Source organism: Pseudophryne corroboree, chromosome 1 (assembly GCF_028390025.1).
Source record: "Pseudophryne corroboree isolate aPseCor3 chromosome 1, aPseCor3.hap2, whole genome shotgun sequence".
Lineage (NCBI taxonomy): Eukaryota > Metazoa > Chordata > Amphibia > Anura > Myobatrachidae > Pseudophryne > Pseudophryne corroboree.
The window spans coordinates 709,666,727-709,685,898 of record NC_086444.1 but is presented as its reverse complement, the minus strand read 5'-3'; positions in this window follow the sequence as shown (position 1 = coordinate 709,685,898).

Genomic DNA, 19,172 nt, shown 5'->3' with positions numbered 1-19,172 from the left:
CGGCCCAATAAATACAGGTTGAGTATCCCATATCCAAATATTCCGAAATACGGAATATTCCGAAATACGGACTTTTTTGAGTGAGAGTGAGATAGTGAAACCTTTGTTTTTTGATGGCTCAATGTTCACAAACTTTGTTTAATACACAAAGTTATTAAAAATATTGTATTAAATGACCTTCAGGCTGTGTGTATAAGGTGTATATGAAACATAAATGAATTGTGTGGATGTACACACACTTTTTTTAATGCACAAAGTTATAAAAAATATTGGAGAAAATGACCTTCAGGCTGTGTGTATGAGGTGTATATGTAATATAAATGCCTTCAGGTCTTAGATTTAGGTCCCATAACCATGATATCTCATTATAGTATGCAATTATTCCAAAATACGGAAAAATCCAATATCCAAAATACCTCTGGTCCCAAGCATTTTGGATAAGGGATACTCAACCTGTACCAAAAAGGACGAGGGTCTTCCTTGCTGCGAGTGGAAGGGGAACAAGGTCACAGGCTGTGGCAAGTTCCCAAGAGCAGAAGTCCTCCCCGGCTTCTACCAAATCTACCGCATGACGCTGGGGCTCCTCTGCGGGAGTCCGCTCCGGTGGGGGCACGTCTCTGACTCTTCAGTCAGGTCTGGGTTCGCTAGGCCCTGGATCCTTGGGTATTGGAAATAGTAGCCCAAGGGTACAAATTGGAGTTTCAAGACCTGCCCCCTCACTGATTTTTAAACTCGGCCTTGCCAGCTTCTCTTCCAGAAAGGGAGGTAGTATGCGCTGCAATACTAAAGCTGTGTCAAAATCAAGTCATTGTCACGGTACCCCCGTCACAACAGGGGGAAGGCTTTTATTCGAGCCTGTTCGTGGTCCCGAAGCCGGATGGCTCAGTCAGACCGATTCTGAACCTAAAATCCCTCAATTTCTATCTAAAAAAATTCAAATTCAAGATGGAATCTCTCCGAGCAGTGATCTCCAGTCTGGAGGAGGGGGATTTTATGGTGTCTGTCGACATAAAGGATGCCTACTTACACGTCCCCATATATCCACCGCATCAGGCTTATCTGAGGTTTGCTGTTCAGGATTGTCATTACGAATTTCAGACGTTGCCGTTTGGTCTGTCCACGGCTCCGAGGATTTTCACCAAGGTTATGGCGGAAATGATGGTTCTCCTGCGCAAGCAGGGTATCACAATTATCCCATACTTGGACGATCACCTGATAAAGGCGAGATCCAAGGAGCAGTTACTGAAAAATGTTACGCTCTCCCTGACAATCCTGCAACATCATGGTTGGCTCCTAAACTTGCCAAAATCACAGTTGGTTCCGACAACTTGGCTGTCATTCTTGGGTATGATTCTGGATACAGAATTACAAAGAGTTTTTCTTCCGGTGGAAAAGGCTCTGGAAATACAGAACATGGTCAAACAGATTCTGAAACCGGCAAGAGTGTCGATTCTTCAATGCACTCGGTTGCTGGGGAAGATGGTGGCGGCCTATGAGGCCATTCAGTTTGGCAGATTCCATGCCAGGGTATATCAGTGGGACCTGTTGGACAAGTGGGCTGGGTCTCACCTGCACATGCACCGGAAAATAATCCTATCTTCCACGACCAGAATCTCTCCTGTGGTGGCTGCAGAGTTCTCACCTCCTAGAGGGACGCAGGTTCGGGATTCAGGATTGGATCCTGGTGACCACAGATGCAAGTCTCCGAGGCTGGGGAGCAGTCACACAGGGGGAAAATTTCCAGGGAAAATGGTCAAGCCAGGAAGCTTGTCTGCACATAAACATTCTGGAATTAAGGGCCATTTACAACGGCCTTCTGCAAGCGGAACATCTTCTTCGCGGTCTGCCCGTCTTGATTCAGTCAGACAACATAACAACAGTGGCGTACATAAACCGCCAGGGCAGAACAAAGAGCAGAGCGGCGATGGCAGAGGCCACAAAAGTTCTTCGCTGGGCGGAGAAACATGCAATCGCTCTGTCAGCAGTCTTCATTCCAGGAATGGACAACTGGGAAGCAGACTTCCTCAGCAGACACGATCTCCATCCAGGAGTGTGGGGTCTTCATCAAGAGATCTTTGCAGAAGTGACAAGTCATTGGGGAATTCCTCAAATAGACATGATGGCGTCTCGCTTCAACAAGAAACTTCAGAGATATTGTTCCAGGTCGAGGGACCCTCAAGCAATAGCGGTGGACGCCCTGGTGACACCGTGGGTGTTTTAGGCGGTCTATGTGTTCCCTCCGCTTCCAGTCATTCCAGAGGTGATAAAGATCATAAGAAGAACAAGGATTCTGGCGATACTCATTGTTCCGGACTGGCCAAGGAGGGCCTGGTATCCGGATCTTCAAGACTTACTCATAGGAGATCCCTGGCCTCTTCCTCTACGAGAGGACCTGTTACAGCAAGTACCTGCATGTATCAAGACTTACCGCGGCTGCGTTTGATGGCATGGCGGTTGAACGCCAAATCCTAGCCCGAAAGGGTATTCCCAGTGAAGTCATTCCCACACTACTTCAGGCTAGAAAAGCAGTAACGGCAAAGCATTACCACCGTATTTGGAGAAAATATGTGTCTTGGTGTGAATCCAAGAAGGCTCCTACGGAAGAATTTCAGCTGGGGCGTTTGCTCCATTTTTTGCAAGCAGGTGTGGATGCGGGCCGAAAGTTAGGCTCCATTAAAGTACAAATTTTGGCCTTATCAATTTTCATTCAGAAAGAATTGGCCTCCCTTCCAGAAGTTCAGACCTTCGTGAAAGGCGTGCTGCACATCCAACCCCCCTTTGTGCCCCCAGTGGCACCATGGGATCTTAATGTGGTGTTGCAGTTCCTGCAATCTCATTGGTTTGAACCTTTTACGTAAGGTTGAGTTGAAATTCCTTACTTGGAAAGTAGTCATGCTGTTGGCCTTGGCATCCGCAAGGCGGATGTCTGAATTGGCGGCTTTGTCTCACAAAAGCCCCTATTTAATCTTCCATGCGGATAGAGCGGAGTTGAGAACTTGTCAGCAATTTCTGCCAAAAGTGGTTTCATCGTTTCACGTAAACCAGCCTATTGTGGTGCCAGTGGCTTCTGACGCCTTGGCGGAATCGAAGTCTCTTGATGTGGTCAGAGCTTTGAAAATCTATGTCGCCAGAACGGCTCAGATTAGGAAAACAGAGGCTCTGTTTGTCCTGTGGGCTCCCAACAAGATTGGGGCTCCTGCTTCCAAGCAGACTATTGCACGCTGGATCTGTAATGCGATTCAGCAGGCTCATTCTACGGCGGGATTGCCGTTACCGAAATCGGTGAAGGCCCATTCTACCAGAAAGGTGGGCTCATTCTGGGCGGCTGCCCGAGGGGTCTCGGCATTACAGCTTTGCCGAGCTGCTACTTGGTCGGGATCAAACACCTTTGCGAAGTTTTACAAGTTTGACACCCTGGCTGAGGAGGACCTCTAGTTTGGTCAATCGGTGCTGCAGAGTCAGCCGAACTCTCCCGCCCGTTCTGGAGCTTTGGTATAAACCCCATGGTTCTTGAAGCATCCCCAGCATCCTCTAGGACGTATGAGAAAATAGGATTTTAATACCTACCGGTAAATCCTTTTCTCTTAGTCCGTAGAGGATGCTGGGCGCCCGTCCCTGTGCGGACACGATCTGCAGTAATTGTTTAATAGTTATTGCTTGTGTTACACAAAGGTTGTGTTTCGGTTATGGTCAGCCTGTTGCTGACTTTGTTCATGCCGTTGACTGGACTTTTTGCTAATGCCATGTTGTACGGTGTGTGGTGGTGTGAGCTGGTAGGTATCTCGCCCTTAGTTTAACAATAAATCCTTTCCTTGAAATGTCTGTCTCCCTGGGCACAGTTCCTATAACTGGAGTCTGGAGAAGGGGCATAGAGGGAGGAGCCAGTTCACACCCATTTAAAGTTTTAAAGTGCCCATGTCTCCTGCGGATCCTGTCTATACCCCATGGTTCTTGAAACATCCCCAGCATCCTCTACGGACTAAGAAAAGGATTTACCGGTAGGTATTAAAATCCTATTATTACTTACTTGCTTGGAGATTGGTGCATGTGCATGGTGTGCCTAAAAGAACTGCTGAATACTAATTTGCACTGAGCTATGCATGCTTATTAACAGCTTGCCCCAGAGGTGAAACAACAGTTATCTGGGAGTATATTGCTTACGAGAAATTATTGTGCACAATACAGCTGATTACTTGCTTCCAAAGATCATAGATGAATATTCATGGGACTAAGATATAAAATAAGATCTTAATTTTATTATCAGGGTATTTAAACTGGCAGGCTCCAATGTGGCCAAGTGATATGGTTATGATGATTATTATGTTTTTAAGGTACTGGCCAGTATCTGTATTTTATTGTGTTTTATTTTATAAAAGGAAAATTGAAGTAAAGAAGCAATGTCTCATATTTCTATGTATTGTTTTCATGTTTGGAGCAATTGGAACTTAACCCCCGGGACTAGCTGCTGATACTTGGATGATAATAGCGCCAGGTGTATATCCTTTGTTAGCAGTTTTAAATACGTAGGAATGACCAGCAGACATGTGAAACACAGATTCCTGGAACACATTGGGAATATCCGTAACACCTTATTGATCAACTGAAGTTCAGAACACTCACCACAGTTACCAAACATTTTTTATTCCATCATCAGCATAATTCACACTTTCTCAAAGCATTTGCAATGGAGAAAGTGAAAATGGACAGAGGAGGAGACCTTACAAATACAACTTCTCAGGAGAGAGGCTCGTCTCATCTTTCTGATGGGGAGTATTTACCCCCCACGGGCTTAACGAGAAGAATAATTATTCAGCCTTTTTGTGATTTAAATATCTACAGAGAGAAGCTGATGAGACCACAAATTTACAGATTTTACATTTATTCATCTTGGTTGAGGGATAACCGTCAGCCTTACTTATAACATTTTTTTATAATTATGTGAGCGCGATAGATATTAGAACCTTAACTTCTATAGCTAAGCAGTTCTTCAGCAGTATCGATCTATAGAGGACCTCACTCATCACCTATAGACAATACATCTGAATTTATTAGTTGGTATGGGATACCTGCGAGCATGTATGGACAGGAATTTAGACTTGATGGATCTGTGGACACTGAGACATCATTACAATTCCAAGAAGATAATATATCAGCTCCATTTATTATTATGCACTCAGAAGCCTTTTTCTTTCTCCGTAATTTATTTCACTTTTTATCCTACTTTTATACACTAGTTTTTATATGTCACTTATCTGGTAGGAGAGTCGTATTCTCTCTCTTATTAGTTGATTCACGTTTTTGCTAAATTATTTCTCCAATGGCACGTTTAGGAGTTTATCACAATAATTTTGTCACATGTTTTACCTTTATTGTTAGTCACCTTGTTTTTATTATATTAGCAACATGTTTTTCAACCAGGACATCTAATACTTTTTAATATGTTTAATACTTATCTGAAAAATTGATAATCAATATAGACACACACTTAATACTTACCTCACACATATTACATTATTTCTCTTACGTCCTAGAGGATGCTGGGGACTTCAAAAGGACCACGGGGTATAGACGGGATCCGCAGGAGCTTGGGCACACTGAAAAGACTTAAACTGGGTGAGAACTGGCTCCTCTCTCTATGCCCCTCCTCCAGACCTAAGTTAGACTTTGTGCCCAGGACTGACTGGACACACACTAGGGGAGCTCTCCTGAGTTTCTCTAGAAAAGAATTTTGTTAGGTTTTTTATTTTCAGGTAGACCTGCTGGCTACAGGCTCCCTGCAGCGAGGGATTGAGGGGAGAGAAGTCAGACCTACTTCTACTTAGTTAAGGGCTCTGCTTCTTAGGCTACTGGACACCATTAGCTCCAGAGGGTTCGATCACTTCGTGCGCCTAGCTGCTTGTTCCCGGAGCCGCACCGTCACACCCCTCACAGAAGCCAGAAGAAAGAAGTCGGGTGAGTATGAGAAGAACAGAAGACTACAGGACGGCAGAAGACTTCAGTAACCAGGTACAGCGCAGCGGTAACGCTGCGCTCCATGCTCCCACACATTATCACGGAAGGCACTCACAGGGTGCAGGCCGCTGGGGGGGTGCCCTGGGCAGCATGTTACTGAGGTCCGTGGCCGGCAGAAGCCTTTTCGGTGCCTCGGCACCGTTTCTCAAACCCCCGCCGGCATTTTTACAATTTCAAATTTTGCGGACTGAAGCGCGCCGGGAAGGGGTGGAGCTTCGTCGCGCGGCTCACAGCGCCATCTTCTCTAACAACACGTGGCTGAAGGAGACGCTGCCCGGGACCTCCGCAACTCCTCTCACAGTAACGGGGAGCTAATCGGGAGGGGGGGGGGGCGCAGTTGTGGTGCATTTTATTGTGGTTTAAGCAGCGCTGGTCACATATATCCCTTGACGGGATATATGTGAGCTGGCTCCCTCTGTGTCCTCTATCTGGGCTTCATTGTGGGCCTGTCCCCTAGCTGAGACATTCTCTGTGTGTCCGTGTGTCGTTACTACGTGTCGGCATGTCTGAGGCTGAATGTTGTTCACCGGAGGAGGTTATTGGGGGAGCGGATGCTGGGCTAGAATTGGGCCTGTCGGCGCAGCCGACACCTGATTTACTCGCATTGCTAAGTACGATTAATACGAATGTAGCTTCTTTATCAAAGAGGTTGGAGAAGTCGGAGTCATAGACAGGTGTGGAAAAAGTCCATGGATGAGGCTTTGTCTCTGGTGCAGACCCCATCGGGGTCGCAATAGCGGCCGTTTAATCAAGTGGTAGATACTGATACAGACACAGACTCTGATTCCGAGGTCGATTTCACTGAGGCTGCTTTACATCCACGATTAGTTAAGAGTATTCAATACATGATTGTGGCTATAAAGGAGGTTTTACACATTTCTGATGAACCTGCGGATCATCAGGATTTGCTTGTTCAAGGGAAAAAAACCTGAGGTGAAGTTTCCCCCTCTCATGAAATGAATACTCTTTGTGAAAAGGCTTGGGAGTCGCCGGACAAGAGGTGGCAGATTCCCAAGAGGATTTACATGGCGTATCCTTTCCCCTCTGCTGACAGGGAAAAATGGGAGTCGTCTCCAAATGTTGACAAAGCTCTATCTCGTTTGTCTAAGAAAGTGGCGATTCCGTCTCCTGACACGGCAGCTCTCAAGGATCCGGCGGATCGCAAGCTGGAGACGTCTCTGAAGTCCATTTTCGCTAATTCGGGTGCATGGCTCAGACCTGCTGTGGCGTCGGTATGGGTGAGTAGTGCTATTGCTAAATGGGCTGAGAATTTAGCTAATGATATGGATACCCTTGATAAAGATAATGTTCTTTTGACTCTTGGTTATATCAAGGACGCTGCAGATTACCTGAAGGATGCAGCGAAGGATGTTTGTCTCTTGGGATCAAGAGCCAATACCATGTCAATATCGGCCAGGAGGGCGTTGTGGATCCATCAATGGAATGCTGATGCCGACTCCAAGAGAGCTATGGAAGCTTTACCCTTCAAAGGTACTGTCTTGTTTGGGGACGGCTTGGCTGACCTGGTCTCTACCGCGATTGCGGGTAAGTCCTCTTTTCTTCCCTATGTTCCCACACAACAGAAAAAGGCACCACATCAGCAGATGCAGTCCTTTCGTGCCAATAAATACAGGCATGGAAAAGGTTCGTCCTTCCTCGCTTCAAAGGGTAGAGGAAGGGGAAGGAAGTCGCCTGCCGTGTCAGGCGCCCAGGACCAAAAGTCCTCCCCTGCCTCTACCAAGTCCACCGCATGACGCTGGGGCTTCCCTGGGGGAGTCTGGACCGGTGGGGGGCCATCTGCGAATCTTCAGTCAGGTCTGGACTCAATCAGACCTGGATCCTTGGGTCCTAGAGATTGTGTCTCAGGGATACAAGCTGGAGTTTCGGGAGGTGCCCCCTCTCCGGTTTTTCATTTCTACCTTACCAGTGTCTCTTCCGGACAGGGAGGTGGTGCTGGCAGCGATACAAAAATTGTGTCAACAGAGGGTCATTGTTCCCGTTCCCCCGTCCCAACGGGGGGAGGGGTTCTACTCGAGCCTCTTTGTGGTGCCGAAACTGGACGTTCGGTCAGACCGATTCTAAATCTAAAATCCCTCAATCCATACTTGAAAGTTTTCAAGTTCAAGATGGAATCTCTTCGAGCTGTGATTAGCAGCCTGGAAGGGGGGGATTTTATGGCGTCAGTCGACATAAAGGATGCCTACTTCCACGTCCCGATATATCCTTCGCATCAGGCCTTCCTCAGGTTTGCGATACAGGATTCTCATTACCAATTTCAGACGTTGCCGTTTGGGCTTTCCACGGGCCGAGGATTTTCACCAAGGTCATGGCAGAAATGATGGTTCTCCTTCGCAAGCAAGGGGTTACAATTATCCCGTACTTGGACGATCTCCAAGGAACGGTTGCTGAGAAGTGTAAATTTGTCGCTCTCGGTTCTGCGACAGCACGGTTGGGTGCTCAATTTGCCAAAATCTCAGTTGATTCTGACCACTCGGCTGCCTTTTCTGGGCATGATTCTGGACACGGAATTACGGAGAGTATTTCTTCCAGAAGAAAAAGCTCTGGAACTGCAGACGATGGTCAGGGAACTTCTGAGGCCGACGAGTGTGTCAATCCATCACTGTACTCGGGTTCTGGGGGAAATGGTTGCGGCGTACGAAGCAATTCCGTTTGGCAGGTTTCATGCCCGGGTGTTTCAGTGGGACTTGCTGAGCAAATGGTCCAGGTCTCACCTGCACATGCACCGGAAGATAAGTCTATCTCCCAGAGCCAGAATTTCTCTCCTATGGTGGCTACAAAGTTCTCACCTCCTAGGGGGACGCCTGTTCGGTATCCAGGATTGGGTACTTCTGACAACAGATACAAGTCTCCGGGGCTGGGGCGCAGTCACCCGAGGAAGAAACTTCCAGGAGAAATGGTCGCTCCAGGAAGCTTGTCTCCACATAAATGTTCTCGAGTTAAGAGCCATTTACAACGGCCTGCTACAAGCAAGAAGCCTTCTTCAGGGTCGACCTGTCCTGGTACAGTCAGACAACAGCACAGCGGTGGCACATATAAACCGTCAAGGCGGAACAAGGAGCAGAGCGGCAATGTCGGAGGCCACAAGAATCCTTCGCAGGGCGGAACAACACGTGAGCGCCCTGTCAGCAGTCTTCCTACTGGGAGTGGACAACTGGGAAGCAGATTTCCTCAGCAGACACAATATCCATCCGGGAGAGTGGGCTCTTCACCAAGAGGTATTTGCAGAGGTGACAAAGCGTTAGGGAATTCCGTTGATCGACATGATGGCGTCTCGTCTCAACAAGAAGCTCCTGAGGTATTGTTCCAGGTCAAGGGACCCCCAAGCCAGTGCAGTGGACGCCCTGGTGTCTCCGTGGGTGTTCCAGTCGGTGTATGTGTTCCCTCCACTTTGGAATGAGAGAAAGGTACTGGGGATCATTCAACGAGCAAGGGTTCAGGCGATTCTCGTCGTTCCAGATTGGCCAAGAAGGGCCTGGTACCCGGAGCTTCAGGAATTACTGGTGGAAGATCCTTGGCCGCTTCCTCTAAGAGAGGACCTGTTGTTGCAGGGTCCATGCGTGTTTCCAGACTTACCGCAGCTGCGTTTGACGGCATGGAAGTTGAGCGCCAGATCTTAGCTCGTAAGGGTATTCCCGGGGAGGTCATTCCCACTCTCATTAAGGCTAGGAAGGAGGTTACGGGGAAACATTATCACCGTATTTGGAAAAAGTATGTTTCCTGGTGTGAGTCTAAAATGGCTCCTGCGGAAGATTTTCACTTGGGTCGCTTTCTCCACTTTTTGCAGGCAGGTGTAGATGCAGGCCTGAAATTAGGCTACATCAAAGTACAGATTTCGGCTTTGTCTATTTTCTTTCAAAATTACTTTTGTGAATCGAGTAATGCATATCAATATCAATCCTCCGTTTGTGCCTCCTGTAGCTCCATGGGATCTTGATGTGGTCTTACAGTTTCTCATGTCTTCCTGGTTTGAACCTTTGCGTAAGGTTGAGTTGAAATTTCTCACTTGGAAGGTAGTCATGCTGATGGCTCTGGCGTCTGCCAGTCGAGTGTCAGAGTTGGCAGACTTATCTCATAAGAGCCCGTACTTGATTTTTCATTCGGATAGGGCGGAATTGAGGACTCGTCAACAATTTCTGCCGAAGGTGGTTTCTTCATTTCACATTAACCAGCCTATTGTGGTGCCGGTGGCTACGGATGCTGTGGCGGTTCCAAAGCCTCTGGATGTTGTGAGAGCTTTGAAGATCTACGTCACCAGAACGGCTGTTGCCAGGAAAACTGAGGCGCTGTTTGTCCTGTATGCTACCAACAAGATTGGTCATCCTACTTCAAAACAGACTATTGCACGCCGGATTTGTAGTACGATTCAGCAGGTTCATTCTTCGGCCGGGCTACCAGTGCCGAATTCAGTAAAAGCCCATTCTACCAGGAAAGTGGGCGCATCTTGGGCGGCTGCCCAAAGCGTCTCGGCTTTACAGCTTGGCCGAGCAGCTACTTGGTCGGGTTCAAACACTTTTGCTAAATTCTATAAGTTTGATACCCTGGCTGATGAGGACCTTGCGTTTGCTCAGTCGGTGCTGCAGAGTCGTCTGCAGTCTCCCGCCAGGTTTGGAGCTTTGGTATAAACCCCATGATCCTTTTCTCCTAGTCCGTAGAGCAGGCATGTCCAAACTGCGGCCCTCCAGCTGTTGTGAAACTACATATCCCAGCATGCCCTGACACAGTTTTGCTGTCAGAGAATGCTAAAGCTGTGTCAGGGCATGCTGGGATGTGTAGTTTCACAACAGCTGGAGGGCCGCAGTTTGGACATGCCTGCCGTAGAGGATGCTGGGCGCCCATCCCAGTGCGGACTGTTACTTGCAGTGTGTTCTTGCTGGTTAAATTAGTTTATACACGGGTGGTGTATTTATTGTTTTCAGCTTGTTGCTGTTGTTAATTCATACTGTTATCTGGTTTACTGTTACTCCGGTTGTACGGTATGTTTGTGGTGTGGGCTGGTATGTTTGTAGCCCTTATGTTCAACAAAAATCCTTTCCTCGAAATGTCCGTCTCTCCTGGGCACAGTTCCTATAACTGAGGTCTGGAGGAGGGGCATAGAGGGAGGAGCCAGTTCACACTCAGTTTAAGTCTTTTCAGTGTGCCCAAGCTCTTGCGGATCCCATCTATACCCCATGGTCCTTTTGGAGTCCCCAGCATCCTCTACGGATTAGGAGAAAAGGATTTACCGGTAGGTACTAAAATCCTATTCTACCACATGTAGCAGCTATTGAAGCTGTTGGAGACCCTACACCCAGTGTTAAGATGTAGTATCATGATCTATTGTATTCTCCATTGATGTGTTATCATCTCCTTTATGAAAGAGGGGCTGCGTGCATCTTCATATATGGAAAACCAGGTCCTATTGGAACAACATTACAAAGGTCCCTAATCCAATACCACCACTGGTGACACGTCATATTACATAGATACATATACTTTTTACACTACCAACACAATGGTTTTTTTTGTGTTCTCTTAGTGGTTGTATTATTTACAATTAAGTAGGTTGAATTAATACATAATTTATAATGTATTTGGGGTTTTGTATACAAAACTGTATTAACAAATTATTTATACCATTGTTTCTTTGTGACAATACATAAGACTGTGTAAATGCTGATTTACATACAGAACTAAAAGCAACACTTTAAAAAGACATTTCATACACTTTAAATGGAGCCGCTGCGGCCGCTATACTTAATCCTCAACCTACGTACTTATTACACCATTAGTGTACAGAGTCCCGTACCATGTACGGACTTTGCGTACAAACGCTGCGCTGGCTGTACAAAGTACACTCAGTGCGTACACACCCAAGGATACACCGTGAACCCTTAGCAGCTATGCATGCGATAGTAATACACTTTAAACCTTAGCAGGGAAAGGAAAACACGACACCAGATTGTATTTAAAATGCCGGGTTCCGACACCACAACATATTATTACTGAAAGGGGGTTACAATAACAAAGCAATACAATACAAAGAATAATGGCTATAGTCAAAGGTACATACATGTTTGGTTTTCGCCGCGCTACCCAGTCTGGTCCTCGGTCATCTAGATAGATAATTTTTACAGTGTTGTGTGTCCAGGCCTGTAGCTGGCTCCTTTTATACAATCTTCCAAAACTTAACACAATGGATACTGTAATCTCTTTGTCCATTGGACACAGGGATGGTCATTTACAGTACAGGAGAGGTCATAGGTTGGTTTGAATAGGTGGGTGATGTCTGTTCCAGATACACTTGTGGGTGGTCTCCTCTGGGTTCCCGCCGCATACCTAATGTACAGTAAATACAGTTTATATCTATATTCTACTCTTGCACATAACTATTCGCAGGAACGTGCGATCTTCTGCAAACCAACACCGTAATATTACCCTTAAAATACCCTACAGCTGGATACCAAACACCACCTTATAACCTTGTTCTGTCCCCTCCTATCCTGTAAAGGTGAATCCCTTTGTTCTGATACCATTTAAACTGTTGTAACTTGCTGGTGTGGTGCAGGGAGACTATGGGGGTAATTCCAAGTTAATCGCAGCAGGAAATTTTTTAGCAGTTGGGCAAAACCATGTGCACTGCAGGGGGGGACAGATATAACATGTGCAGAGAGAGATAGATTTGGGTGTGGTGAGTTCAATCTGCAATCTAATTTGCAGTGTAAAAATAAAGCAGCCAGTATTTACCCTGCACAGAAACAAAATAACCCACCCAAATCTAACTCTCTCTGCACATGTTATATCTGCCTCCCCTGCAGTGCACATGGTTTTGCCCAACTGCTACAAAATATCCTGCTGCGATCAACTTGGAATTACCACCTATGTGTACATTGTGCATTATTTGGATTAATTATGTAATGTGTTTTGATAGCTTTTCCATGCGTCCGCAAACTCTACCGTAAATACACATACCACGCGCTAATGTGCAGGACCGCGGGAGCGACCATACGCAAACTGCGAATATGCGCACGCACGGCAGAACAAGTACACGCACGGAGGCCATCTATGTGTAGTTTGTACGTGATGTGTGTACTGCAATATTTTTCGACTTTGGCAGTCACCAATAACTGCCACTATCTAATCAATAAACAGAAAAATATCTACACAATATCTACAGAAGTTTGGATGGTCGGGGGAGAGTTGTAGGTGGGAAATATATGACCTAGTGGGATAGTAAAAAGCATGTATGTATGAATCCATGTCTGGGGGGCATGTACCATCGTGCCATATATGTTATACATAAGCTTTGAGGTATTGCGAAGTATACATTAAATCCTTCTCATCCCGTATTAAGGGTCTGTAAATGGGCCAACAAACACTACCGAGCTCTTTTCGGCTTCTTGTTCCAACAAATGGGGTGCACATTTAGTTGATGATACATGGAGGGGGAAACATATGCGAGTGCTAGTATATGTGGATATCACCTGTCGACTATGTTTGCCATTAGCTGGAGGTTGCAGAGATGAAAATAAGACACATATATAAAAATACATTCACATAAACATTTTGGGTAGGGCTGATGTCTTTTCCGGTTGGATGTATCTGGGCAGAGGGGGAGACAAAAGAAAAACGGGTGAAAGAAACAGGCCACGAAATTAATTTGCAATCCTTATCATAACACTGTCTCTATGTATGGGTCATAAATTAAATCTGCTGCTATAACCGCGCCCTCGCTCCTTAGACTCATCAAATTTGTGCCGTGCTTGCGCCGCATTAGAATTTGAACACACCTAAATATCGAACCAATAATTACGACGACTCCCAGGATACAAAGGAGAAACTTCCCCACACTCATAATGACATTCTGAGCCCACTCTCCTAAACCTGAGAACCATTTGTGTGGGTTCAACCATGAGACCCAGCCAGTCAGTTCATTACTCACAGTCGCTAAGGTAAGGTTGTGCTTCCTCCTGAACTCCCACTTCAACTGCAAGATATCGTCCATCTTTTGATCGATGATCTCCGTTGGGTCGTCAGTGCTGTTTGTAATATATGTGCAACACTTCACACCATATTGAGTTGCCAGAGTAACACAGTACCCACCTGTCACGGCTGTGACATAATTAAGGGCCATCCTGTGCTGAATCAGTTCCTTCTTGTAAGCTTGTATCTCCCTTCCCGTATACCTGAAGGTGTCGTCATACATCTCAGTGATATTATCTATCAAGTTCGCTAGCGCATGGATATACCTATAATTTTTTTTTTTTAAATAGAGTAATTTTTTATTCACCACAAAATTAGAGATACAGACATTTCAGAATACGTTACTGGTCATAGTGGATAATCACAGTATTCAGTCATTCATATTAACTTTATGATAGTATACATGTACGAATGATATTCCCCATGTTACCATTTCCGTGCGGTCTTCCCGCAGTATGCATATTGTTTGTAGTCTGTAGCCAAGTCATGGTTCACATACTTAACATTTTCTATGTTTTCTCCCCCCACCTTATGTGTAATTACCCCGTCTAGTGAGCCGTATATAGCCCACAACCCCACTACCCCCGAACTAACCCTCTAAAACAAACTCAAGCCTAGTCAAACTAATGTGTACATGGTGTGGTGCGACAGCTAAATGATTAAGCAACTGCGTTAGGAGAGGTAAAAGGTTCGGCCCAACGCCCCGGGGCGCAAACAGCGCTTCCGCATCAATGGCCAGTGCCCGCTACATTTGAAGGGCAAGGGAGGAGTATGTGGAAGTGATCCAAGGAGACCAAATCTTCTCGTATCTGGTAAGGGCATTATATTTCATATATACATATCATTCTTTTAATAGGGTATCATTGACCAAACTTTTAAGAGCAGGTATTGTGGGAGGGCTGGGGGCCATCCATGTCCGCGCGATACACACTTTTGCAAGTGCGCATACGCTGCGGGCATACATGCTTTCCCATCGGGACCCAGAATCCGAGTCACCCACCCCCAGAATGCAAAATCTCGGAGTCAGCATCCCCCTCTGTGTTCCCGTATGTTCCAGAATCGACCTGACCCCAGCCCAGAACACCTGCAGCAACGGGCATTCCCATATGAGGTGCCAGAATGTGCCTCCGGCAGCCCCGCACTTGGGACAAACATCAACACTATCAGACCTGAATCTGGCCAGCCTGCTCGGTGTCATGTATGATCTATGCAGGATGAAAAGCTGTATCTGCTGAAACCGCAGCGATTTGGTGACCTGGCTCGGATTGCCCAAAGCGCCCTCCCAGTCTTCCCCGTCTATGGGACCCAAGTCACACTCCCAGTTCTCCCGAAGATTCGAGAGCGGGTCTGCATGTATTGTTTGAAGAAGGTATGAGTAGGTGAAGGAAATCACCTTGACTCGACCCAGTGAATGTAGAAATGTTTTGATGGGAAAGGGGAGGAGCGCCGGGGGGGAATCTCCAAATTGCGCCTGCAAGGCGTGCCTGAGCTGTAAAAATCTGTAGAAGTAAGAGTTCGGGAGTCCAAACTCCTCCTTTAATTGGTGAAATGATTTCAATGAACCGTCACTATATAATTGGGACAGCGAGTCTATCGAATACGGAGCCCATACCTCCCCGCCCTCTAGGGACCTCAGTTCATTAAGCAATTAAGCATTGTGGAGTGCCATAGGGGAGTATCAGGGTCCATGCCTTTATACCCGAGTAGGCCCTTCAATGCTAGCCATATTCTCATCGCCTGAAAGACAATAGGAGGTAAAAATCTAGAAGGGTTTTCCCCCACCAGGACCTGTGCCGGGGAAAGGTCCGGGTAATAGCATTGAAGGAACGCCCGGCCCAGCCCAGCCCCCCCCCCCCTCCCGAAGCCACATACTGATATGTGATAGCTGAGCAGCATAATAATATAGTTGGAAGTGGGGCAAGGCCAGACCGCCGTCCCTTTTTTGTCTGGTGAGGGTGGTTAATTTTATTCTAGCTCTTTTATTGGCCCATATAAAGGAGGACAGGACGCTATTTAATTTCCTGAAGAAGGCTGGAAAAAGGAATACAGGGGACTGTAGTAGAACATACAATAGTTTAGGCAAGACTACCATTTTAATAAGGCCGACCCTGCCCGTCATTGTCAGTGGTAGCTTACCCCAAGCTCTCGATTTGCGCGCTACTGTCTGTACTAGAGGATCGAGGTTTAAGGGCACAAAGTCTGATGGGTCGTTTGTAATTAGAATTCCGAGGTACTTAAACTGGACTGTCCAGCACAACGGCAGGGATATTTTCGGAACCTGAGGGAGGGAGCCTATAATGGGCATAATGAATGATTTAGTCCAGTTTATGCGGAGACCCGAATACCCACCGAATGTCTCAATGACCCGCAGCACAGTGGGCATCTCTACTGCGTAGTCTTGAAGGAATAACAACAAGTCATCCGCATAAAGGGCTATCTTGTCAGTGCAGGAGCCGGTACCTATTCCCCCAATGTCCGGGTGCGATCTGATCAGGCAAGCGAGGGGCTCTATGGCTATGGCAAACAGGGCAGGAGAGAGGGGGCATCCCTGTCTGGTGCCCCGTGTCAAAGGGAAGGAGGAGGAAATGTAGCCGTTCACCAAGACCCTGGCGCGTGGATTCTGGTATAGTAATTTGATCCATTGAATAAAGTTTGGGCCGAAGCCCATGTTCCTCATGACTCCCCACAGGTAAGGCCATTCAACGCTGTCGAATGCCTTGGCTGCATCCAGTGAGACTACAGCCGCGTCCGAGGGGAAGTCGCGAGGGGCCTGCAAAATGGTGTATAGCCTGCGCAAGTTAATGGATGTGGATTTCCCAGGCATGAAGCCGGTTTGATCCGGATGAATTATAGATTCAATTACTAGGTTGAGTCGGACCGCAAGAATTTTCGCCAGGATCTTGGCGTCAGTGGGGATGAGGGAGATCGGCCTGTAGGAGTCCAACAACCTGGGGTCCTTACCAGGCTTTGGAAGCATTATAAGGATCGCCTCGGACATTGAGGGAGGAAGGCTGTTAATGGCAGTCATTTTAACGTACGTGTCAAGCAGCCGGGGACCAAAGAACTCAATGTACTGTTTATATAGTTCCGTGGGAATACCGTCACTACCCGGGGATTTACCGCTAGGAGACACCTCTACCGCCGACACCACCTCTTCCAGGGTCAGAGGTGCGTCCAGTGCGTCCCTGGCCTCAGGGGAGAGTTTAGAAAGGGGAATGTTTGTCAGGTACAGGTCTAGTTCCTCCGTGGAGCATGTCAGTCTACTATCGTATACCTCTCTGAAGTAGCCGAGGAACATCTGTGCGATGTCAGGGGTGGCATCCACCATGGAGCCGCCTGAGTCAAGCATTTGCGCTATCGTGGTCCCAGGTCGATCGTAGTGCACTAAGTGGGCCATCAGGCTACCTGGTCTGTCCGCCTGCATATATATGTTAGTGGCCCTAAACAAAAGGGAACGTGCATTTATATCTGAAAGGTGAGCCAGCCAGGCCTCCTGAGCCGCAAGCCAGCGGGCCTTCAGCTCAGGAGTACCCTCAGTCAGGTAACGCATCTCCAGATCCCTACACTCAGTCTCAAGCTGTCTTTCCATCGCCCTTCTAGCCACCTTGCAGGCTGCAATTTTGCCGATCATTGTACCTCGCAAATACGCCTTGAACGCGTCCCAAACAACCGGGGCCGGGGCCGATCCCACATTATCTGCAAAAAATCCCTCCCATGTGGACACCAACTCCGGGCATTCGCCCAGCTGGGCCAGCCAAGAAGGGTGTAGCCGCCAATGTGACTGTCCCCTCTGACATTCCCCATCTATTGAGAGCACCAGGGGCGAGTGATCAGACACCCCCCGTGCCTCGTAACGGACATCCGTCACGCCAGGCAAAAGCCCAGGCGAGACCAGGGCCAGGTCGATTCTAGAAAAAGAGCCATGTGTACCCGAATAACAGGAGTATTGCCTAAGACTAGGATTCCGAATTCTCCAGACGTCTACCCACTGCATACCATCTAGAAAATCTGCGAATTTAGATCCCGATGAGGTTGAGCCGCCCCCCGTCCCTTGATCCCGGGGAGCCCTCCATCTGTCTAAGGAGGCATCCAACACAGCGTTGAAGTCCCCCAAGCAGATGACAGGGGTGTGTGGGGAGGAGGCAACAAATAAGGCAGCCTTTTGCAGGACATCATATGAAAACGGGGGGGGAACATACACGGACAACAGGAAAAAATTACGTGAGAACAATTTACATTCTATGAACACGTATCTACCATGTGGATCTGTATTTACTCTGATCATCTCAAACTGTACAGTCCTCTTTATCATTACCGACACCCCTCGGGAATATGAGGAGTGCGAGGAATGATATGCCCAGCCCACCCAAGGCCTGCGGAGCGACAACAGCCTATTTCCCTCCAAATGGGTTTCGCTTAAACAGATAATATCCGGGCAATATTTCTTGATCATCTTAAACACTAAGGATCGCTTTACTTTGTTGTTAATGCCCCGGACATTCCACGCCAAGATTTTTAAGGGAGGCATGTCAGCCAAGTCGTCAGCTGGGGCGCAACACTCCTATCGACCACCCATCCCCCCGGCTCCTTGCTCGCACAATCGCGCCGTCCACCGGCCCCGGACCTCGAGCCAAACCCCTGAAAACAGTGCGACCCCACCACACCCTCCGAATGACTAGTATATAGGCTTCGTAAATTCAAAACATAAAACAGAAAAACTACTGGGGGGCCAACAGCGGCCCCCCGGCATCCCCCCTCCCCGTATACCTCCCCGAACTGTGGCATACCTAAATCCCTAACCGAACTCTAGCCCTGGAGAACCCAAAGCCTACGGCAACACTGTACTAGGCGTACAGATCAAACAACCCCAATACTTAAACCCTTATGTGTTTATACGTTTATAACACTTCTCAGCAAAGTCCAGTACCACTAAACGAGAGGAAGCTCCCTGGACTTATACTTGCGAGTTGTAGGCTCATAGAGGAAGGCGACCCGATGTCAGTCTGGAGCCAGCTGGCGTGCCCCCGGAGCATATCTGTCCAACCAGGAAGCCGCTTCCCTGGGCGAGCTGAAGAATTTAGTCTCCCCGTCCGCCACCACACGCAATCTGGAGGGAAACAGCATTGAATAGGATATATTCAGGTCACGAAGGCGTCGCTTTATGGGGAGAAACTGTGCTC